This window comes from Rattus norvegicus, chromosome 3 (genome assembly GCF_036323735.1).
Source record: "Rattus norvegicus strain BN/NHsdMcwi chromosome 3, GRCr8, whole genome shotgun sequence".
Classification (NCBI taxonomy): domain Eukaryota; kingdom Metazoa; phylum Chordata; class Mammalia; order Rodentia; family Muridae; genus Rattus; species Rattus norvegicus.
Genome location: NC_086021.1, coordinates 129,158,893 through 129,182,567, shown reverse-complemented (window position 1 = coordinate 129,182,567; position 23,675 = coordinate 129,158,893). Strand labels below are relative to the sequence as shown.

Genomic DNA, 23,675 nt, shown 5'->3' with positions numbered 1-23,675 from the left:
TTATTAAACATAATTGGATGCTAGTGTGCAATCGGAATTGTATCTGAGGGTTATCTGCTAGCAGTTTCCATATTCTGAACAGCAGTCTCTGTAGCTGAGGGCTTGATTTTTTTTTTTTGAGTTGGAGATCTGCTCAAAATTGGTTTTCCATTGAAATGGATTTTTCTCTCAGATATTCTATTTTGAAATAAATATTTTATGTAAGCTTTCACTTATGTGTCCATGCCAAACCTGATTTCAGAACTTCAACTCCCCCGATTATCCCCCTTTAGTTCTCACTCAGACACCAGCAGCTAATTACTGTGTATGCGTGTACATGTGTGTATCGCTCTATGAATATGTGTGTATAGTTGTGCAAGTGTAAATATATGTGTGTATTGCTGTGTAAGTGTGTGTGTATGTATTGCTGTGTGTGTATTGCTGTGTGTGTGTGTTGTGTGTGTGTATATGGGTGTATCCCTGTGTGTATTTATGTGTATATCAATGGATAAGAGTATGTATGTGTATATTGCTGTGTGTATGTATGTGTGCAATCCTGTATGTGTATGCATAAGTATGTGTGTGTGCATCACTGTGTAAGCGTGTGTATGTATGTGTGTATCACTGTGTGTATATATCTGTATGTGCATATCATTATGTAAGTGTATGTGTGTATTGCTGTGTAAGTGTGTTGTGTATGTATTGCTGTGTGTGTGTGTGTGTGTGTGTATGGGTGTGTATGGATGTATCCCTGTGTGTATATCATTGGATAAGAGTATGTATGTGTATTTTGCTGTGTGTATATGTATGTGTGCATTCCTGTGTGTGTATGCAGAAGTATGTGTGTGTGCATCACTGTGTAAGCGTGTGTATGTATGTGTGTATCACTGTGTGTATATATCTGTATGTGCATATCATTATGTAAGTGTATGTGTGTATAAGAACACTTCCTTTATGAAACAATGTACAAGCAGATACCATAGTGAAGAGTAAGACGTCACTTGCAGCAGGGACTCTGGAAGATGCTGGGTTTATAGAACAGTGTCGATGGAGCACTCAGTTGAAGGTGTCGTGACAGATGATCACTTCCCACTCCAGTTTGGCCATGTGGGTAGCCGCTGCATTTGGTTTTGTGTTGCTTTGCTCTCTGCCAGCTCCCTAATGGCCTGGAGCACAAGGACCTGGGGACAAATGCTGGCAGGAGGCCTCTAAAGGCAGGCCTGTCTAGCAGAGTAAGCTAAAGAAGAGCAAAGGCGGGGAGAGAGACCTGCCGCAAGTTCTTCATTCCCACTGGCATTCCACTCCAGGACATTTTATTTTAAATCTTGGTAAACTGAAGAGAAAAACTGTTTTCTCTCTCAGAACACTTTATCAAGATCAGGCCAATAATAACTCTGTGATTCCGGGTCTCCAGGCGGATTTCAGCCACTGTGCCTTTCCTCTTCTGCCTGTGTACCAGCCAGACTCCACAAAGGGAATAAACTCATCATTAGGTGTGGAAAACCTATATGGATTTCTTCTAGAAGGGTTCCATTCGGAGGAAGTGAGTGGGAAGCCTTCAGTGTAGTGATGATGGCGTGCTCGTGAGTGACTCGGATGTTCCTTTGGAGCATTTAGCTGAGTACGGAAGGTGCATTTGAATCACGTTTTAAGCCGATCACAAGATCTTCACATTCCTCTCTGGGAATCTTTTGGCTGAAAGTCTCCTTGCAAAGAGAAGTGGTTGTAGTTTAGAGTTAGGATTTTTTGGGGATTCTGAGCCAGAAAGTCTTTTCTGGGTCCGAGACAGTAAAACATCTCATGTAGGGAGGGAAGTAGATGAGGACCCTTCTTTGTAATTCACTGCTAGGGTCTGGCCCTCCTGGGCCCTCATCCTGCTCACCGTTTGTGCCTGCATGTTCCCCAGCGAGTAAGCGAAAGTCAGGGACTAGTCAGCTCACAGGTTATTAGAATCAGGCTGAGTCGGCTTTACTTACCTTATTTACAAGCCTTTCCCAGAGAGGTTCACACTTGCAAGGATGGAGAAAAATTTACCAAAGTAATATGTCCTTCCACTTATAAAGGTTTTTTTGTTTTGTTTTGTTTTAAGCCAAAGCTATCACTCATGTTGGGGTAAAGAAAAGAGACGGAAGCCTAGTAATGAAGTGAAAAACAAAAACCAAAAACTTTTCTTCAATTCTTCTCTCTCCCCTTCCTTTTTTTGCTGCGAATCGAACTTATGTAGGTAGTTCTTAATTCTGACTTTGTACTTCACATTGGGTGTTTGTGCGAGCCTCTCAGAGGTCTGTGCATATGTAAGAGGTGGAGTTACAGTGTGCTAGCTGGTTTTGTCATCGCAACATAGGCTAGAACCATTTGGGAGGAGGGGTGCCTCAATTCAGACATTGCCTCCACCAGATTGGACACTGGGCAAGCCCGATTCGGGAGCACACAGTCAACCGTGCGTGGTACCAACTCTGGGCTGGAAGTCCTGGATAACATAAGAAAGCAGGCTGAGCAAGCCAATGAGCAGCATCCATCCATAGCTTCTGCTTCAGTTCCTGCCTTCAGGTTCTTGCCTTGAGCTCCTGTCCTGACCTCCTTTGATGATGGACTGAGGTGTGGAACTGAAACCCTCTCCTCCCTAAGTTGCTTCTGGTCATGGGATTTTATCACAGCACTAGAAAACCTAAGGCAGACAGTACCAAGAGACTCTCTGAAGTCTTCAGTCCTGTGGCTTTAGGAGTCCAGGGCATCTTTAATCTTCCTGCAGCTATAAGGCTTTGTAAAATGATGATCTGATGATGATGTTGATGTTGATGATGATGATGATGATGATGATGATGGAGGAGATGGTGGTGGAGGAGGAGAAGGAGAAGGAGAAGAAGAGGAGGAAGAGGAGGAGGAGGAATATGAGTGCCACTTGGGCAAGAGGTCCCAGTGTAGATCAAAGGCTTTGACCTAGGTTCCGGCCTTCACTAGGTTTAAGCCTTTGGTTCTCTTTGGCCAGTCTTTCCCTCTGTACAGCCTATCTGTTTATACTTCAGCTCTTCGACTGTACTCGGGATTCTTAGAGGATCAGACAGTAAGATGCTGTGGGACTTTCATGGTCACCCGTAGTGGCTACTTGCTGTTTTTTAGCTCTTTAATTTCGAATCCCAAGTCCTCATATGTAGCCCCGTGGTGACACACCCACTAGCCTAGCATGTCTAAGGCCCTGTGTTTGCTCCCAGAACCTTAAATATATAATAAAAAGAGCTTAACAGTCACTGTCTACTGTAAGTCATATATTTAATAATGTGTTCTGGTCCCTCTACTGTAGTAGAAAACAAAGGTTTATTTTTGTCTCAGAATTAAAAATTTCGATGGTAACTGAGTCATAAAGACTATTTTGTAATCAAATACTTAAAAATTGGCTTCTTATGGCAGAGTAGCCTATCCTGTTATTCTTTTGTGGTCAATGAGAAACTGGATTTGTGCTCACCCTTGTAATATAAAAGTCTTTACAGGCAGCTCCTTTCTTCCTTCTTTCCTTCTTACCTCCCTCCCTGTCTCCCTCCCTGTCTCCCTCCCTGCCTTCCCCCCTTCTTTCTCTTTCTTAACATGTATGTGTGTTTTGCCTGCATGTATGTCTGTGTATCATGCCAGGTGTGTGTGGAGACCAGAGGAGAGCACCAGAGTCCCTGGGACTGGAGTTGTGAGCTGCCATTTGGGTGATGGAAATTGAGTCCAAGGTCCTCTTGAAGAGTAGCAACAATTGAGCCATCTCTCCAGTCCAGTCAGTGTATTTCTCAGTTCCAGAGGAAGCAATAATTACTGTACATGACTGAAAACAGATAGCAGTGAACCTGGGTCAGCAGGAGACGACTTAGCAGGTAGAGGCACCTGCTGTTACACTTGATAACTTGAGTTCAGTCCCCAGGGCCCATATGGGAAAGGGTCTAACTCACTCCTGCAGGTTGTCCCATGACCTCCAAGTGTCCTGTATGTGCCACCCTCTTCCCAAATAAATGTTATAGTTTTGCTTAAAGAAGTTAAGTCTCATAGACATTGCTCGAAAATCCAACAGGAAGATCAAACAAGCTGATTTCATGAAGATGGCATTCTATTTTCTGTCCTCTGGTGTCAGGGTTTGGGTGTACTGTGTGTGGAAGATCCTTTGTGGCCAGGCAGATACCTCATCATCGTTGGAGCTGAGTGTTAGAACTCCATCAGCATCTAGAACACATTGCTTATCTCCTTTTATGAAGCATCTTGAGGTACCTTTTCTTAACTTTAATGAAAAAAATTCACCTCTGGAAGTTAAATCCAGGGAAGTGCTGTGTCACTGAACCACATCCCTAACCCTTGCATTTTCTTTTGTGACAAAGTCTTTCTCTGTTGCTCAGGCTGGCCTTGAATTTGAATTTGAGATCTTCCTGCTTTAACTCCCTGAGCTTCCACACTGAGTACTACCACACTGACTATTATAGGACTTTATCAGTGTAACTTTATTTTTCTTCCTTTTTTGGTGTGGTATGTAATCCTTGCTGGCTTGGAACTCCCTATGTAGACCAGGCTGGCCTCAAACTCATAGAGATTCACCAACCTCTGCCTCCTGAGAGCTGAGATTAAAGGTGTGTGCTACCAAACCTGGCTTCTTGGAAGTAATTTGCATGGTTCAGTTTTAGTCTTATATCTATTTCCCTCTCAAATTTTTTGTTTTACCCCCGAGGAGGTCATCTTTTAGATTTACAGGTTATTTTTAGAAGTGATGGACTTGGAAGAAAATTTCATCGTGAAGAGACATCGTTCATAATTATATGTCCCCTGTAGAGGCTATAGTAATTAAGTTATATTAAGTGTAGTCTTTATAATTTTGTCTCTTTGTAAATTGTGCTAATTTTTCATAAGTATACTTAAAATTTTATCAAGTGGTTTGTGAGGATTTAAGGTGTGAAGTTTGAGTTCTTTTAGGTTTTCATGAGTTCCCAAGAACCAAAAATTGTTTTACTTCTTAGGCTTAGTAGCCACCTAGCAGATTTTGCAGATGCAGTAATTAGCAACAGTAAGCCAAGAGGAAGCTGAGCGCGCTCCTGGGAAGCTTCGGGGACTGAAGGAAAGCTGCAGACAAAATGCTGATGTAATTAAGCAAATTGGAACCAGGGTGTCAATGGAGGAAGCTTTCTCTTATGCCTTAGGGTGTTCTGATCGTTTTACATCAGTTCCTTAGATGACCCTTTGATAGAAAGCTTGTTGATTTGGTGACTGACCTAGTGTATTGATGAGAAGGTGATCATGGAAAAGGTCACCGCAGACAAGAACAACTGGCCTAACTGTGTAGAGCAATGAGTAATTGGAAGACCAAAGGCCTTCCTTACACAGAGATAGAAATCCCTCTGCAGAAGACTGGGATGTGAGAGGCTTGACCTGCGTGTAGTGGCTGTGACTTATCTCTTTTAACAAGTTTTTAATTAATTAATTAATTAATTAATTAATTAATTAGTTTGCTTAGTGTGCCTGGGGAATGGGTGTGTGTGGTGGCATGGCCTGTGGAGCTCAGAGGACAAATTTGGGCATCAGCTCTACCTTCCCCCTTGTGCAGGAAGGATCTTTCTTGATTCTCCTACCACACTGAGTACTTCTGGGTAGCCGGTCCCAAACTTCTGGCTGATTCTTCTGTTCTGTCACCCCATGAAGTGCTGGGATTTAGGCTTGCACCACTGTATCAGCCATCTCCCTGACACCAATAAAGCTCTGTAGCAGCCGGGCAGGTGCAGTGGCCATCAGGCAGGCTGGCTGTGCTACCAGAAGCCTAATAACAAGGTAGAAAGTGATGTTTCCACTCCATTCTGCTGCTTTGAAATTACAAGGTGAATTCAGTGCCGGGTACAGGATGCCCTCGAGGAGAACAACAAGAATTGTTGAGAATCAAGAAATCATACCAAGAAAATATGTCAAAGCAGCTACAGTGTTTTAATTCTTTGGAAAGTTTTTCTTTCTTCTACTACTTTTATTTTGTTACAGGGGAGAGATCCCATGTGCCTTGCGTGTAGCCAGTATCCTGGATCCTTTGTTTTGAACAGTTAGTCCTCCCTCACTTGTTCCGCTACTCTACAACATCAGACTTCTGCATAAGTACCAGATGGTCCTAATCCTCTTTCTGTCATTGGTCTGTGTTTTCCCTTAAGCTAGAACCACACCATTTAAATTACTGTACTTTATTCTTTAAAACGGTGTGAGTTTTAGAATGACATTATCGAACTCCATATTCTCTGTCAGGTTTCTGTTGTTGAGCTTGTGATGGTAATTTGAAGAGGTTATTCTATCAAGTATTTCCATCTGTGAACAATAAGATGTTACACTTTCGTCTGGCAGCTCCGGGCACAGAGTTGGTTGGTTGCTGCTCTGTCCTCAGTTACCCTGCAATGTTTCTAGCTCTTGTAATTAGTTTCTTTACAAAAGTCACTCCATTTTTCTATTAGTTGGACACAATGCGCATTCTTACCATTGTACCACCTGGGAGGCTAAGATGGGAGGATTTTGAATTTAGAGCAGATGGGTTTATTTATTTGTTTTGTGGTTGTCGTGACTGAACCCAAGATCACTGAGCTACAACCTCAGTCAGCTGTAAAATTTTATTTACGTTTGTGTTGCCCAGGCTGGCCTTGAATCCCTTGCTTTGCCTCCTGAGTGCTCCGACTGTAGGTGTGTTCCATCATGCCCTTCTCTCTCTCGCATTTTAAAAATAAGATTAGTGACAACATAAAAGTAATAACAGCTCCGACATTCCATTTTAGTCCTTATGCCTTATGTTTCCAGCAGCAGACATCTTACCGTGTCTTCACTGCTCCCTGTGGTCACTTTAGCTGCACATTTACAGTGTTGGGTGTATGCTACTTTTATTGTCCTTCAGTTTTAGTGTTGCATACTTTTGTTTTGTTCTCAGTTAATTTTAGTTCACTATTTTCCAAACACGAGGATATATTTTTATTTACTTTTTTTTTATACTCTTTTTTTTAATATTTTTTTTTAATTAACTTGAGTATTTCTTATATACATTTCAAGTGTTATTCCCTTTCCCGGTATCCGGGCAAACATCCCCCTCCCCCCTCCCCTTCCTTATGGGTGTTCCCCTCCCAACCCTCCCCCCATTGCCGCCCTCCCCCCACCAGTCTAGTTCACTGGGGGTTCAGTCTTAGCAGGACCCAGGGCTTCCCCTTCCACTGGTGCTCTTACTAGGATATTCATTGCTACCTATGAGGTCAGAGTCCAGGGTCAGTCCATGTATAGTCTTTAGGTAGTGGCTTAGTCCCTGGAAGCTCTGGTTGCTTGGCATTGTTGTACATATGGAGTCTCGAGCCCCTTCAAGCTCTTCCAGTTCTTTCTCTGATTCCTTCAACGGGGGTCCTATTCTCAGTTCAGTGGTTTGCTGCTGGCATTCGCCTCTGTATTTGCTGTATTCTGGCTGTGTCTCTTAGGAGCGATCTACATCCGGCTCCTGTCGGTCTGCACTTCTTTGCTTCATCCATCTTGTCTAATTGGGTGGCTATATATGTATGGGCCACATTTGGGGCAGACTCTGAATGGGTGTTCCTTCAGTCTCTGTTTTAATCTTTGCCTCTCTCTTCCCTGCCAAGGGTATTCTTGTTCCCCTTTTAAAGAAGGAGTGAAGCATTCACATTTTGATCATCCGTCTTGAGTTTCATTTGCTCTAGGCATCTAGGGTAATTCAAGCATTTGGGCTAAAAGCCACTTATCAATGAGTGCATACCATGTATGTCTTTCTGTGATTGGGTTAGCTCACTCAGGATGATGTTTTCCAGTTCCAACCATTTGCCTACGAATTTCATAAAGTCGTTGTTTTTGATAGCTGAGTAATATTCCATTGTGTAGATGTACCACATTTTCTGTATCCATTCCTCTGTTGAAGGGCATCTGGGTTCTTTCCAGCTTCTGGCTATTATAAATAAGGCTGCAATGAACATAGTGGAGCACGTGTCTTTTTTATATATTGGGGCATCTTTTGGGTATATGCCCAAGAGAGGTATAGCTGGATCCTCAGGCAGTTCAATGTCCAATTTTCTGAGGATTCTCCAGACTGATTTCCAGAATGGTTGTACCAGTTTGCAATCCCACCAACAATGGAGGAGTGTTCCTCTTCCTCCACATCCTCGACAGCATCTGTTGTCCCCTGAGTTTTTGATCTTAGCCATTCTCACTGGTGTGAGGTGAAATCTCAGGGTTGTTTTGATTTGCATTTCTCTTATGACTAAAGATGTTGAACATTTCTTTAGGTGTTTCTCAGCCATTCGGCATTCCTCAGCTGTGAATTCTTTGTTTAGCTCTGAACCCCATTTTTTAATAGGGTTATTTGTTTCCCTGCGGTCTAACTTCTTGAGTTCTTTGTATATTTTGGATATAAGGCCTCTATCTGTTGTAGGATTGGTAAAGATCTTTTCCCAATCTGTTGGTTGCCGTTTTGTCCTAACCACCGTGTCCTTTGCCTTACAGAAGCTTTGTAGTTTTATGAGATCCCATTTGTCGATTCTTGATCTTAGAGCGTAAGCCATTGGTGTTTTGTTTAGGAAATTTTTTCCAGTGCCCATGTGTTCCAGATGCTTCCCTAGTTTTTCTTCTATTAGTTTGAGTGTGTCTGGTTTGATGTGGAGGTCCTTGATCCACTTGGACTTAAGCTTTGTACAGGGTGATAAGCATGGATCGATCTGCATTCTTCTACATGTTGACCTCCAGTTGAACCAGCACCATTTGCTGAAAATGCTATCTTTTTTCCATTTGATGGTTTTGGCTCCTTTGTCAAAAATCAAGTGACCATAGGTGTGTGGGTTCATTTCTGGGTCTTCAATTCTATTCCATTGGTCTATCTGTCTGTCTCTGTACCAATACCATGCAGTTTTTATCACTATTGCTCTGTAATACTGCTTGAGTTCAGGGATAGTGATTCCCCCTGAAGTCCTTTTATTGTTGAGGATAGCTTTAGCTATCCTGGGTTTTTTGTTATTCCAGATGAATTTGCAAATTGTTCTGTCTAACTCTTTGAAGAATTGGATTGGTATTTTGATGGGGATTACATTGAATCTGTAGATTGCTTTTGGTAAAATGGCCATTTTTACTATATTAATCCTGCCAATCCATGAGCATGGGAGATCTTTCCATCTTCTGAGGTCTTCTTCAATTTCCTTCTTCAGTGTCTTGTAGTTCTTATTGTACAGATCTTTTACTTGCTTGGTTAAAGTCACACCGAGGTACTTTATATTATTTGGGTCTATTATGAAGGGTGTCGTTTCCCTAATTTCTTTCTCGGCTTGTTTCTCTTTTGTGTAGAGGAAGGCTACTGATTTATTTGAGTTAATTTTATACCCAGCCACTTTGCTGAAGTTGTTTATCAGCTTTAGTAGTTCTCTGGTGGAACTTTTGGGATCACTTAAATATACTATCATATCATCTGCAAACAGTGATATTTTGACTTCTTCTTTTCCGATCTGTATCCCCTTGACCTCCTTTTGTTGTCTGATTGCTCTGGCTAGAACTTCAAGAACTATATTGAATAAGTAGGGAGAGAGTGGGCAGCCTTGTCTAGTCCCTGATTTTAGTGGGATTGCTTCGAGTTTCTCTCCATTTAGTTTAATGTTAGCAACTGGTTTGCTGTATATGGCTTTTACTATGTTCAGGTATGGGCCTTGAATTCCTATTCTCTCCAGGACTTTTATCATGAAGGGGTGTTGAATTTTGTCAAATGCTTTCTCAGCGTCTAATGAAATGATCATGTGGTTTTGTTCTTTCAGTTTGTTTATATAATGGATCACGTTGATGGTTTTCCGTATATTAAACCATCCCTGCATGCCTGGGATGAAGCCTACTTGGTCATGGTGGATGATTGTTTTGATGTGCTCTTGGATTCGGTTTGCCAGAATTTTGTTGAGTATTTTTGCATCGATATTCATAAGGGAAATTGGTCTGAAGTTCTCTTTCTTTGTTGTGTCTTTGTGTGTTTTATTTACTTTTTATCACTGATTTTTGTCTTTTTTTTTTTTTTTTGAGAAATGATTTCTTTGTGTAGTCCTGATACTCACTCTGTAGACCAGGCTGGCCTTGAACTCACAGAGATCTAACTGCCTCTGACTCCTGAGTGCTGGGACTAAAGACAGTTGCCTGACCTTATTACTGAGTTTTAATTATTTACCGTGTACATAAAGAACGGCTGTGTGTTTGTCTTAGAGATTACTGATACTACCCCTGAGAGTTAGCACATAGTAAGTTCTTATACATGTCTCATGTGTACTTAAAACATACTTGTTTAGTAACAGGCTTTGGATCTAGCTATCCATGCCTTATATACGCTTATGTGCATATATATTTGAACTACCTAAGAATTTTTTTGTTAGTGATGGTGATCTCATAAGTATATAATGGAGCTGAAAACTTCTCATTCCCTAGCTATATGCTGTCGTAATGTCAGAGTGAGAGACACTCCTTTTATTTGTGGCAATAAAATCTGCTGCTTTAAACAGATCTGGTTGCCAGTTGTGGAGAGTTGTGGTTCCTGCATTCAGGTACAGGCTGCGACGTTGCAAGGAAAGGCTGGACCTAACTACACTGTAGACTATGTGGCCAGCCCTGAGGGATCTGATGATTCAAGAGTCTATTCATTACCCAATGTGAAAGTGACCCAGGAGTGTGTGAGGGCTGTGGTGCCTATGCTGATGATGGAGGAAGGGCCTGGCCAGAGCACAACCTCAGTGGGAATGGAAACTCTAAACGTGGCCACTTGAAAGGACTTGAGTCTGTAAGGAAGCCAAGTCAATGTCAGGTCTGGAGTCTGTAAGGAAGCCAAGTCAATGTCAAGGCTTTTGGACATGACGTCAATCTTGCTTAGGGGTGACGTTGCTAGCTATAAAGTCCTTCATGAGTTGGCTTATCAAGGATTAGACCTTGACACATGTATTGCCCGCTACAGGATGGGAAAGAAGCTGTGCAAGGTCTAGATCCTTTCCCAAGACACCCTCTTGAATTGCTGTGCCAGCAGAGTTGGGAACGCCTGTTCTGAGAGTGACGTACCTTTTCCAATTTCGCTTATTGATAATGAGCCTACTAGCTTCCTTTTATTGATGAGCTTCATCCCGGAAGCACAGCAACATCTCTCCTCCGTTGCCACCTCTTTGATACAACCGAAGAATGTTAAGGAATTAGAGCAGCATTTAAAATCGGAGGCCTGCACCCAGGTGCCGTATCCGAGGGGAAGACGCTGTGGTGATGCAGGAAAGATTACACCGTGTGTGATGGCATTAAGGCCTTACTTGTTCATGAAGTGAACATATAAATGACATCTGGAAGAGGACATTTAAGATGCTCACCCACGACTTCAGAACATTTTCCAGCGGCGAGGAGGCTGCAGAACTCCAGGCTGTGTTTGGGACAGCAAAGAGCTTTGAGCCGGGTGTGGATCAGGAAGGCACTGTGAGGCAGAGGAGTCAGAGGCTGTTCCTGCCTGTTGCACAGTTAGGGGTAGGAATTCATAGCTGAGGACGGAGAAAGGAACCTGCCTGTGACTGGAAACGGAGACAAGGAAAGAAAACTTATACAAAAGGCAGAGGCTGTTACAGACCTCAAAATGTTTGGACCTGTAATGTTACCTGTATTATTCCCCACAACTAGTGAGTTCATATGAGAAAAGACACAGCCTGTGCACACCACAGTGGGCATGGTTCTCAAGAGTGACTCCTCTTCAGGAGCTGTGGGGAGGGATTCCAGAAAAGGACATTGTTACCATAGGCTATGCACAGCTCCTACTTGGATGTCTCATTTATTCCCTAAGGTCTGGCATAACATCTACCCCCCCTCCTCCATCTCCTCCTGATTAAAATCTTAGCATCTACATATTAAATCTGATTCTGCTGTAGATATTTTTAAAATCTTATGGTTAGACTCTTGCAGACAGAGCTGCTAGTATTTCATTTACTTTATGTATCGTTTTACGTATCTGCGAGCATTGCATGAATGATTCAGGGATGTGCGTATGTAGAGTGTGGCCTTCCTTTGAGAGGGGAGTCTTGTTTGTGAGTGAGGGCACTGTGTGAGTAATTTTCCGGCCAGCATTGTGAAACCAGCATTGAAGATCCTGGGTTGACCTTTCCCAGTCTGTTGTTCTCTGGAGAACACCGATTACAGAAGTTAGCCAAATACCTTGCTTTGCCTCTTGGGTCATTGGAAGGGTCCTGGTTATTAGACCTGGTTATTCTGTAGGCCAAACTTCCCAAAGTGGCTTCTGTTGGAGGAAACATGGTGGCGGCTCTGAACGTTGGACAGGAAAAGGCCCTTGCTTTTGCTCTGGGCTCTCATTCAGATTGCAGGGCTTCCCTCTGAAAGTTTCTCCTGCAGGGTCTCTTGCCCCACTCTAGAAATGGCTGTAAGCCACCTTTTCTCGTTTGAGGTTAATGGGACAATGGAGCAGAAACGGAATTATAGTATTGTCTGAGGTCTTCGTGGAACTTCAAAGGATTACTTTTACTTTTTTTGTTTTTTGTTTTTTTTTTTCTTTTTTCTTTTTTTTTGGAGCTGGGGATGGAACCCAGGGCCTTGCGCTTGGTAGGCAAGCGCTCTACCACTGAGCTAAATCCCCAACCCCACATTTTGTTTGTTTTAAATTAAAAAATGCCTCTGAGGTATGATCGGCAGAGGAGAGACACAAGTGGAGGGTGTGTTGTCACTCCTCAGTGGAGTCTTCAGAAACGGACCAGGGGTCTGCCATGGTTCTGGGACCCCTTGGACAGTAGAGTGAACCTTTAGTAAAACCGTTTCCAGGTGGCCCTTGTTCTGCCTCTAGGGTTGACTTGCAGTGACTGACAGTGACTGACAGTGACTGACAGTGAAGCAGAATGGCGGGCTTTGGAGGTGTTCATGAAATGTGTAAAAATTGAGTTTTGAATTTAGAGACAAAATTGTTTTTCACTAGATCCCCCCTCCCCCCACTCCTTTTGTTAAGGAGCTGGGTGCTGTGGACTGAACCCAGGGCCGCATACACTTAGCATAAGGTGTACCTCAGCCCACGGGAGCTTATTGAATTAACTTCTTAACATGGCACGTAGGGAAGGGTCTCTGTATTCACTTTCAGTTCCTTCCTTCCTTCCTTCCTTCCTTCCTTCCTTCCTTCCTTCCTTCCTTCCTTCCTTCCTTGCTGTGTGCGTGCAAACGTGCTTGTGCTCTGGCATGCAGCAGTCAGAGGACAATTTTATGAACTTCTTCTCTCCTTCTACCTTTGCATGGGTTCTAGAGATCAAACTTAGGTTTCCAGGCAGGCCTGGCAAGCACTTTACCGGGTGAGCCAACTTGCCGGCCTTCACTGTTCATTTTTAGATTGGGCAAAGTTAAGAGCCTCTCACAAAGATTCCCAATGTAATTAACACTGGGGCTTGAGGGCTACTTGGATTATAGTTAGTTTGGCTTAGTCTTTATATTATAATCTCTTTCAAAGTAGGGCTTACCAGAGATTCTAAAGTGTGGACATGCTTTGTAGCCAGCATTTTATCTGTGTCTGTACAGAGCTTTGGAGCTCCACTCTCTTGCTCCTTCCCGATGCTTGGTTAGCATTGACTCCTTTCTCCTAAAATAACCCTGGTGCTTGGAGAGTCCCGACCACACTGCTTTGTGTTGGGCTTTCTCTTGGTCAAGCTGCTCCCTTTTCTCTTGTCAACATCTTAGAAACAAATCCGCTTTAAGTTGGCTCCCTTTGATTTCTGTCAAATAAGGTTGGGAATGGGGGAAGGGGCCCAGTGGCAGTCATTGCACCTGCCGCACTCCTATCTCTAGGCTCTTGCTGGGTGGTGATAACAGTCTGCTTCAGTTCCAGCAGTGCTGTGGCTGCTCCAGGAGTGGCTAGGTTGAAATCCTATTGCCTCCCCCCAGGTGTGTGCATCATAACCCCTGCTATTTTGTTGATACTTCTTTTGAAGCTTAATTTCTTTCTTTCTTTCTTTCTTTTTTTTTTTTTTGAGCTGAGGACCGAACCCAGGGCCTTGCGCTTGCTAGGCAAGTGCTCTACCACTGAGCTAAATCCCCAACTTGAAGCTTAATTTCTTTTTTTTTTTTTTGGTTCTTTTTTTCGGAGCTGGGGACTGAACCTAGGGCCTTGCGCTTCCTAGGTAAGCGCTCTACCACTGAGCTAAATCCCCAGCCCCTGAAGCTTAATTTCTTAACTAACAACTGTTTGTCTGTATTGTTCTGTTTTTGTTTGCTGTGAAGATCATCTTTCCTTTTTCATAATATTCATTGAAATTTGTGGTTCTATCCTCCAGAGCGGGAACGCTAATTTGACCTTTCAACTTTTTGCTTTTCCTCTGCCCTTTCATAGCTGCTGGATAAGTTTAATAATTATGATGGAAGGGTACAAAAGCTAGGCTACTTTTATTCATGCACACTTACAAGCACACAAATACACATGAAATAAATAAAAACTTTTAAAATGGGTTAATAGTAAAGCTAATGCGTGGTGGGGGAACGGCAGGCAACGATAACCGAATGGAGATTACTCAGTAGCATGGCAAGGTTGAGTAGTGGTGACCAGTGTTCCTCGGATTCTGAAGGGAACACTGGGGACTCTGTCTGGTAATCTGGATGTGTGACTCTTGTGCTTTCATAATGAAGAAGCTTTACTAAATGGACGTGTTCCATTCTGTCTGGTATGTGTGTCTCCCAGTGTTTGCTTTTCATTAGGGTCATATGAATTTTCATTAGGGTCATAGGGTCAAACAAATACTTAAAGTATACATTACACACATACAGTAGTGCACAATGACTGTCGTGAGAAATTCTCTAGCCTCACTACTAACCCATTCTAAAAGTTTTATTTTCTGTGCATTTGTGTGCCTGCAAATGTGTAAGCCATGTGTGTGCAGGAGACCCCAGAGGCCAGAGGAGGGCATCAGATCACCTGGAAATAGACCTGCAGATGGGCGCGAGCTGCCACATGGGTTCTGAGAACTGAACCTGGGCCCTTCCTGTTCAAGCGCTCTTAGCCGCTGAGCCATCTCTCCAGCCCCATTGTTAGCTAACTCTTGCAGTGAGGCTGTCCTGAGTATACATTGTTGTTAGGGTTTGGGAAGAAGGCTGCTGTCCTGAGTATACGTTGTTGTTAGGGTTTGTGAAGAAGGCTGCTGTCCTGAGTATACGTTGTTGTTAGGGTTTGTGAAGAAGGCTGCTGTGAGAGTGACTTCAAGGAGAGCAGGTGGGAAGGCTGCTCAGCCAAGACTGGAGAAAGGCAAAAAGGAAAAGAAAGAAAGAAAGAAGGAAAGAAAGAAAGAAAGAAAGAAAGAAAGAAAGAAAGAAAGAAGGAAAGAAAGAAAGAAAGAAAGAAAGAGAAAGCAAACAAACAAAAAAAGAAATTGGTAAAGAGAGTAGGGACCAGCCCAGTCAACAAGGACAAGGCAACATGAGGGTGGGGGCTTAGGGTCATTGTGTGATGGTGGTGACAGGATGTGAAGCTCAGGTTGAGGCTGAGGTGGTTGTGGGTCAGTAGGATGGTGTGATATTTTTGGAAAGCGTTTTGACAGGATCCTGTCACTGTAGAAGGGAGAGAAGTGGAGTCCTCTTAGAAGCCCAGATTTTATTAGGAACAATGTGATACTCACTTAACCATACCATAGTCTGTAAACTGTGTTATGTCTCAGCATACACATTTACAGTATTCTAAACTCTTAGAGTTAAGTTTAGGTTTTTGTAAAATGGAGTTTGACTTAAAATAATTAATGTGACAAAGAAAGCTAAAATTGGTAGAAAGTAGCAATTACTGTAGAGAAAAGCTTTTACCTCAAAATCCTCTGCCTGGATTTCAGAGTCATCCGTTGGAGCCATATGTCTTGAATTCCTCCCCTCCACTGAACTTACAACTACAGTTGGTTGTGCCATTTTAATGTGATGACGTGTATCAAAGAAAAGGAAGAAATGATCCTGGAACCGATGACTGAGGTTGAGTGAGGTGACCCTTCAATGCGACTCTGAAGTGGCTGACTACACACACACACACACACACACACACACACACACACACACTCTATACCATCTGATCACAACTTCATGGAAGTTTTTCCAAGTGAATGATAGTTTATGAGATTTCGTGATAAGGCTGATTACATTTTACAAAGCTTTCTTTTCTTTTTTTTTTGGGTTCTTTTTTTCGGAGCTGGGGACCGAACCCAGGGCCTTGCGCTTCCTAGGCAAGCGCTCTACCACTGAGCTAAATCCCCAACCCTTACAAAGCTTTCTATTGCTTTTACACACACCCAGGAAAGACCATAGTGTTCTGTGCTTTCCTAAAGCAAGCTATAGAGGGCGGCAGAGTGAATCCAAGCCAAAAGTGGCCAGACTGGTGGTGGGCCCTAGATCCAGTGCCACATAAAACCTGTCATAAACACAGTGGTGGAAGCCTCAGATAGGCGAACAAGAGTGCGATGTCTGCATCTCCATACTCCGCTATCTTCTTCACAAGATAAGGGCTTTTATTTCATGTGCAGGTCAAATGAAAAGCGTCATTCACCAGGCCTCTCTTCTCCCTTCCAACACCTGAGAATCTCAGCATTTCAGAAGCTACAGTGAAGCACTATCCTCAGCTCTAAAGGAGCTGACATCAAATAAGGGAAGCTAAACGTCAGAGGACCCAGTATTTAAAATAGAGGGGTAACAGCCAACTCAATGCACGACCTGGCGTTGAGGGCACAAAGTACTAGGGCAGATCATGTCATGTCAGATCCATTTCCTGTGCCTTGCAAGACAGAATCAGAGATAGCTACGAAGCACTTCGTTTCTTAAGCTGTTGATTTGACCCAAGTTCCGTTGTCACGGAGAAGCCCGGGGAACAGTAATTTTGTGCATTCAGGCAACTTCACAGAAAAGAGGATATGCCAAAAGCAGAACACCATGTCATTTAGATGGATTGCCATTCGTGGTCACTGGCTGTGTTTCTAATGATGCGGCTGGATTCTGTCGCTGATGAATCCTGATTTTCCTGATCATTCTCTATTACAAATAGTAATCTGAGGTCCTCTCCCTGTATTTACACAGGGGAAGAAAATCTTTATGTGATGTTTCTACTTAATTTGTCTTTCCCTCGTTTCATCTATCTTTTTCTCCCTTTTTATGTTCACAATATTTTCTCACATTTCCAGGTGGGATTGTTGGTTGAAAATACAGGAGTAATTTCGTAGTTCTGGGTGTGATGATTAGTCTTCGGGAGAATTAGATCTGCTAATGGTGTCACTAAGAAGTGCAGCCCAGGTATACCAGATTTTAGAATTTATGTTTTATATATGTATATTTCACACACACACACTCGCGCGCGCACACACACACACACAGAGTTAAAAAAGAAAGAAAGAAAGAAACCATGGATTTAAGAGAAAGGAAGACCAAAATATACATGGAAGGACAGGAGGGAAGAAAGGGAGGGAGGGGAAATGATGTGATTAGATTCTAACTTCAAACAAGAAATTATAATGGGATTTTAAAAGTGTGTGTGTGTGTGTGTGTGTGTGTGTGTGTGTGTGTGTGTGTGTGTATGTGTGTGTGTCTGTGTGTACACCAGCTTGTGGGACTTGGAATTTTCCTTCCACTGGTATGGGTTCTGGGATTGAATTGTGGTCATTAAGTGGTATCTTGTGGGCCCTAGGCTGGTCTTTACTGTGCTTTTTGTTTATTTGTTTGTTTGGTACTAACATTATTTGAGGTGCCTGGGCCACAGAAAACAAGTTCTGGGCTTATGAATCCAGCCTCCAGGCGTACATATAGATTTGGTAGTCCTGAGTATCAACATGATAATGGAAATTTACCAAAGATAAGATTAACCAGAAACAAAATAAAATAATAAGAAGAAAAAGGATCAGGGATAGGCTCCTGTGAACTCTGTGTGTGTGTGTGTGTGTGTGTGTGTGTGTCCGTCCATACAGGCAGCTGCAGCACAAGGGCCCAGCAGTTAAGAGCACTAGCTGCTCTTCCAAAGGACCTAGGTTTGATTCCCAACACTCACATCGTAACTCACTGTAATTCCAGTTCCAGGGGATCCTGTGCCAACCTCTGGCCTTTGCAGGTACCAGGTATGTGCATTGTGTACATATCTATACACGGGCAAAACACCCACACATGTAGAAGAAAATTGTCACCATCATCACTGGGTTTGTTTGTTTTTATTTGCTTTGCTTTGTTTTTGAGACAGTGACTCATTTTGTATCCCTGGCTGGTCTGAAACTAAGTATATAGACAAGGCTGGTCTCAATTTCATAGAGATCTGCTTGTCTCTGCCTTCTGAGTGCTGGGATAAAAGAGGGGAGGGAGAGAAGAAGGAGAAGGAGGAGGAGGAAGAGGAAGAAGAAGAGGAGGAGGAGGAGGGAGAGGAAGAGGAAGAGGAGGAAGCAGCAGCAGCACCCCCCCCCAAACATGGGCCTAGAAATTTTGTTCAGAGATCAGAGCACATGCTGCTTTTCCAGAGAACCTTGGTTCAGTTTCTGGCACCCATGTCCAGGAGGCTCACAAAAGCTTGTAACTCCAGCCCCAAGCAAGGGGATACAATGCCCTCTTCAGGACTCCATGGGCACTGCACCAGTGTGCACGAACGTACGGACACACAAGTATACATATAATTAAAAATAGAATCTTAACACATGAAAAGAACTCACCAAAAACTCAGGGAACCAAACTGAGGAGGAAAAGGAAATGATGACTTGGATTAGTTTTGAGGAAATTATTTAAAAATAAGAGGTAAACAGTGTCAAGTGTTACAAAATCATCAGCTAGCATACACCTGGATGGAGCAACTCCAAAGACCTAAGAAGAGGCAGATTTGGGTGGATGCAAAAGTCATAAAGATGGGAGTGAGAGCAGCAAGAATGTGTGTCTTCAAGGAAGCTGTGGAAGGAGAGAGGGAGAAGGGATTTTTGTGAAGTGGGAAAGACCACTGGATTAATATTGTTGTAGAAGTGCTGAACTTTTAACCTGAATTCTGTCTTCAAACCAGTGAGCACTGGCCCAGAGATGCTGTAAGAATGAGTCTAATGGGTAGACCAATCCAACCAAATCACCTAGACTTCTTAAAAGAACAGAGCAAAACACTTCTCATTCCTTCCCTTTTCCTTCCTCTAGGTTCCTTCTCAGAGAATTCCATGGTTTTATGGCTTTTTCATGATAGCCACAGGTTTTAGGGGGAAGTTATTAAAAAACAATCCTGGGCTGGAGAGATGGCTCAGGGGTTAAGAGCACTGGCTGCTCTTCCAGAGGTCCTGAGTTCAATTCCCAGCAACCACATGGTGGCTCACAACCATCTGTAATGGGATCTGATGCCCCCTTCTGGTGTGTCTGAAGACAGCTACAGTGTACTCACATGCATAAAATAAATCAATAAATCTTTAAAAAAAACAAAACAAACAACAAAACAATCCTGACACGATGTCGTAAGATTGTGTCTCCCAGAAATGATAGGGAAGCCACACCCAGGAAGTCTCAACATGGCTGCCTACAGACCTGAAGAAGGAGGCATGCTCTGGTGGATGGGGAAATTTCATTATCCCTCAACCCTACACAAACAGCTACAGGCATAAGGAATGCCCAGGCTGGGAGAAATAAGTCTTCCCCAGGGAAGAGCACATCAGTTGGTTATCGGATAACAAGTGGTCAGCTCTGACATCGGTACTACTGTGCAGACTGAGCAGCGTGTCCACATACACGTACCTCTCCAGAGAGGACAGCCAAGAGGTGCACATCGAGTAGGCAAGGGCAGAGAGGGCTGTCTCCCCCTTTCCCAAGATGGGTGTAATCAAACTTCAGTAACGTTTTTCATGGTTACATAAAGTTGCTTTGAGGAGCCAAGAATTCTATTTCCTTGGCTCAAAGGAGGAAAAATGTACAAAAAAGAGATCAGTCGTATCACTTGAGAGGGAGGCATGAAGGAGAATGCTTGTCTTTCTCCTCATCTTCCAAACCTGATCAGCTGTAAGCATCTGGTTCCCCCTTTAACCTTTATCCGGGGCGTGAGAATGTTGTTCTGGCAACCGTATCCCCTTCGCCATCTTTGTGTGTCCTTGGACTGTCGTTTAAAGGCAGCCCTGCAGCTGTGAGAGGTACAGCTCTGACTGAAATACATCCTGAGATATTCTTTTCTCTTCCCTACCATTTCCTCCTCCTTCATCTCACCACTCACCAGCACCACCCTGAGCCACTGTCCCAATGAGGAGGGCTGGTGACCACGTAGGGCCCAGTGTTTGTAATCACCAGCTTGACTCCCATGCTCACAGTAGTTGCTCTGGGGAAAAAGGAAGACTTGCCTTGCTGTTTCTGGCTTCGGTGTTTTTTTTTAGAGCTAAAGTATTTAATTTGTTAGCTGCCAAACTCAACCAAAATAAGGCATGATATTTGAAATGCAAAATCTCAATCTAATTTCCTCATTGAAAGTGATATTTTCAATATTGTTTTTCTGTAATAATTTATCTGACCTGATTTTAATTTTTAAATTTTTCATTAATTTATTAGCTTCACATCCCAATTGCTGCCCCCTTCTCAGTCCTACCCTCACAGCCCCCTCCACCCATCACCCCTCCAGTGCTCTCCTCAGAGAAGGGGAAGGTCCACCATGGGTCCCAACACTCCCCAACCCCAGCATATCAAGTCTCAGCTCAACTAAGTGCACCCTCTCCCAACGAGACCAGACATGGCAGCGCAGCTAGGGAAAAGAGAAACTGGCTTCGCTTTGAGTCCTGCTGATTTCCAGAGAACCCTCACCTGCACCACAGCTTTTGGGGCTGGATGAATTGGCACTTGAAGCCACTCAGTGGCTTCACCCTCAGTGTCCTCAGTGTTTAGAGCTCAGGCTTCCTCTCATTTGCCTCAGATCCGATCTTGCCTTCTCCCCGAGAGGAGTTCTAAGATTCTGTGGTCTGCTTAGCATTCTCCTTGATCTCACTAACTTTGAATATGAATTATTTGCTTTGATTCCATCAGGGATGGGGAGAGGTTGAGGTATGAGCAGTCGGTCATCCGAGCTCTCTCAGCTTGTCTTACTTCATGTATATTGTGTATCTCTCCTCTACACAGGATTGAATCGGGAAGTTATTAAAGATCTGAACACATTGACGGTGTAAACTTATTAAGAAGTGGGGTTTGCTAAGTTGATTTTATAAGTCAGTTCTAGATTTGAAAGATTGAAATTGAGTGTGACATAAATGCCTGAGTCCTGCAGATGACTAATGTTTCTGGAGATAAAACTTGATGTGGGTAACAAAGTTTATTACTGGGTTACCTTACACGTAACATACCTGGATAGTTTGCCATATCTCCATTTCTGAGAAGAATATATCACATTTGAATAATTTTCTTGCATTGCAGTGCATTTTCATAACATTTGCATTGAGTTCAAACTGGAAAGTTTCACATTAAATTCAAGCTATAGATAACTTTCAGTTTGGCAATTTACACTAGTTTATTCCATTTTAATTTTTTATTTACATTTTTTTTTTAGTATTGGCCACCGCCCCTGCTCCTCTGGTGATGTCTACTTGTATCCCCCTCCCCCACTCCTTCCTTCCTTCTTTGTTTCTTTCTTCTGGAGACAGGGTTTCTCTGTGTATCCGTGACTGTCCTGGAAGTCACTGTGTAGACCAGCGAGACTCGAACTCAGAGACCCACCTGCCTCTGCCTTCTGATTGCTAGAATTAAAGGCACAGACCACCACCGCCCAGCTCTACAATTTCTATCTAATCTTATGCAGTATTAAGATTCATTATGACACTTTCAAACAATACCCATTTCTGATGATGATTCTCAATTGTCTCCCTCACTCCCTTGAAATGTACAGTACCAAGGAAGTGTTCGTGACCCCTGAAAGACCAGTCCAGGGTCTTTATTCGAGCTAGCTCTGGCTTGCCTCACTGACACCCCACAGAAAGGTTCTGGTGGAGGAAAAGCCTTGAACATCCATCAAGACAAGGTTTTATGGAAAACAGCAAGCGAGGGAGGAGTGGCTCTAGCCTGGCAAGCATCTAAATTGGTGCGCTACTGTGGTCTTTAGCATAATTGGCTGGGCGTCAAACCATAAACTTAACTTCTGATTCCTTCCTAATTGGTGGTTGTTAGGCAGGGACTGGCTTGTAACCTGGAGGTGCAAATTTGTTGGGGGATTAACCTGGAAACTGGTGCTAGACACGGGTTTGTTGGGGGAGGTTAACCTGGAAACATAGATCTTGTTGGGGTTAGCTAAGGTACTGGAGCTAGGCTTGGATTTTGTTGGGTGGGGGACTAACTTGGAAACTAATACTAGGTACCCGTCAGGTTCTCTAAGATGGAGTCTGAACCCCAAAATTTGGTCTCTCATCTCCTCTTTTTTGGTGACTAGAAGGCCCAATCATGGGGCTTCCTGAAGCTTCATGAAAACAGTAGCAGAGCTATCTATGTCTTTGTGGTATCCCCGGGGCATGGCCAATCAGTGGGAGACAGGAGGGAGCCTTGAGGCTGAATTCTCCTGCTGGCCAGAGACATTGTCAACTGCAAATGGATGTGTGGTGGATCCACACTGCAACTATACAGCATAGAGAGCTTTACAGCGACCCCCCACCCCGGCAGTGTCCCTCGACCCAATCTCCAGGCTAAAGTTGGTGGAGCTCTGGAGGTGGACCTGTCCTATAGAAAGCAGGAAGTTTAGGCCAAACATGTTTGTGTAGCCATTGGACACCCTTGAGATCATCTAATAATTGGCGATCGGGCGATCTGCAGTAACCTCTGCCTGTGGGTGAATCAAGCGTAATTTCAAAAGGGCTGAGTCCCATCTGGGGAGTTCCGTACTCTATGAGCGGTGAAGGGGAGTGAGTGTGCACAGTACAGAAATAGTATCTCCAGTCCTTAGACTTTAATTCCTGTGAAATGATTTATAAAGACATAAGACAGAAAAAAACTCTTGGATAAAATTACCTTTCTTACAAGTTATAGATCCTTTACACTTAAGCTGTGAAGCACACTTAAGAGATATGAAAAAGACAGCATATTTCTATTTTTGGCCACTTTTTTTGTATAAAGGAAAAGAAATATTCAACATCATTTTTCTGGCATATGGGTTCCCTTCTTGTTGATGTCTGTAATATCAGCTGGAGGAATTTCTCTGTCTAATGGCTGCCCTTCACATGCCGAGAATGGAGATTGGACCAGAAGTAGCGATTATTTCTTTTAGGAAAGATTAGAAACCAGGTCTTACCATTCTGCTTCTTCAAAGGATTAAGAGCAGCTCTATATGTTTTGGAATTTAAATCGAAATTGAAATATAACTTGTCCATCCCAGTGACACTGAGATTCATAGAGGCTGGAAGGAACCAGGGGTGCCTTTATGCAGGACATCTGTTTGGAATCGTAAAAGGTGTTGATACATTTTAGCCAAATTAATAAATAGTTTTTCCCCTTCTCTCTTTTTCTTGCTCTCCCTCCCTCCCTTCCTCCCTGGTCCTCTGTGTGTGTGTGTGTGTGTGTGTGTGTGTGTGTGTGTGTGTGTGTGTGTGTGTGTGTGGTTAGAGCTCCATTAATCTCTTTTTACAGCAAAATCACCAGGCTCATGTCAATGGTTTAAAGCAATTTAGGATGGGAAAAGTGTTTGCTGTGAAGCCTAAAGTGGATTTGTATAGCACATGCTGCTTTAGTTACTACTGATATGTAGTAATTACTATTCTAAAATTTGACGTTACTTTTCAAAAATATGAGAGCAG

General features: G+C 43.2%; 1 protein-coding gene across 13 annotated transcripts in view; it reads left to right on the top strand.

The window, feature by feature from the left end:
- The window catches only part of Frmd5 (FERM domain containing 5), a 271,323-nt gene that overhangs the window by 34,567 nt on the left and 213,081 nt on the right, over nt 1-23,675 (top strand). The gene's annotated exons all lie outside the window — the stretch shown is intronic.